General features: G+C 41.9%; 1 non-coding gene across 1 annotated transcript; it reads right to left on the bottom strand.

The window, feature by feature from the left end:
• Positions 1 to 327: 327 nt before the first annotated feature.
• On the bottom strand, positions 328 to 434 carry LOC127133992 (small nucleolar RNA R71). Its single transcript, XR_007807775.1, has one exon. It is a non-coding gene; the product is annotated as a small nucleolar RNA R71 (small nucleolar RNA).
• Positions 435 to 694: the final 260 nt, after the last annotated feature.

Raw genomic sequence — 694 nt, 5'->3', positions numbered from 1 at the left:
GAACCGCATTCAAGTATTGCTCCACCCGCGATCGAAGCAAACAACTTTGAACTCAAACCTTCACTGTTGCAGGCAGTACAACAGAACCAATTCTCTGGAAATCCTACCGAGGATCCAAACCTTCATTTATCCGTATTTGTTCAATACGCTGATACTGTTAAAGCTAATGGTGTCACTTCAGAGGCAATTCGACTTCGTCTTTTTCCTTTCTCATTAAGAGATAGCGCTAGAAGATGGCTTCAATCTCTTCCTTCCAACTCAGTCACCACATGGAACGAGTTGAAGAAAGTTTTTCTTGCTCGATACTTTCCGCCAAGCAAAACAGCTATGTTAAGAGCCCAGATAAATGGATTTAAACAGAAAGATAACGAGTCTCTTTTCGAAGCATGGGAAAGATACAAAGACATGATGAGACTTTGTCCACACGATGGTTTAGAGGACTGGTTAGTAATTCATACCTTCTATAATGGTCTCTTGTACAACACGAGGTTAACAATAGACGCCGCCGCAGGTGGTGCACTAATGAACAAACCTTATGCTGACGCTTACCAACTTATCGAAAGCATGGCTCAAAACCACTATCAGTGGGGAAGCGAACGAACAATGGTAGAAAAACCTCAAACGAAAACTGGCATGTACGAGATAAGTAACCTTGATCATGTTAATGCAAAAGTGGATGCTCTGGTCCAGAAAA

The sequence above is a fragment of the Lathyrus oleraceus genome, chromosome 3 (assembly GCF_024323335.1).
Source record: "Lathyrus oleraceus cultivar Zhongwan6 chromosome 3, CAAS_Psat_ZW6_1.0, whole genome shotgun sequence".
Lineage (NCBI taxonomy): Eukaryota > Viridiplantae > Streptophyta > Magnoliopsida > Fabales > Fabaceae > Lathyrus > Lathyrus oleraceus.
This window is presented reverse-complemented; position numbering and strand designations above follow the sequence as displayed.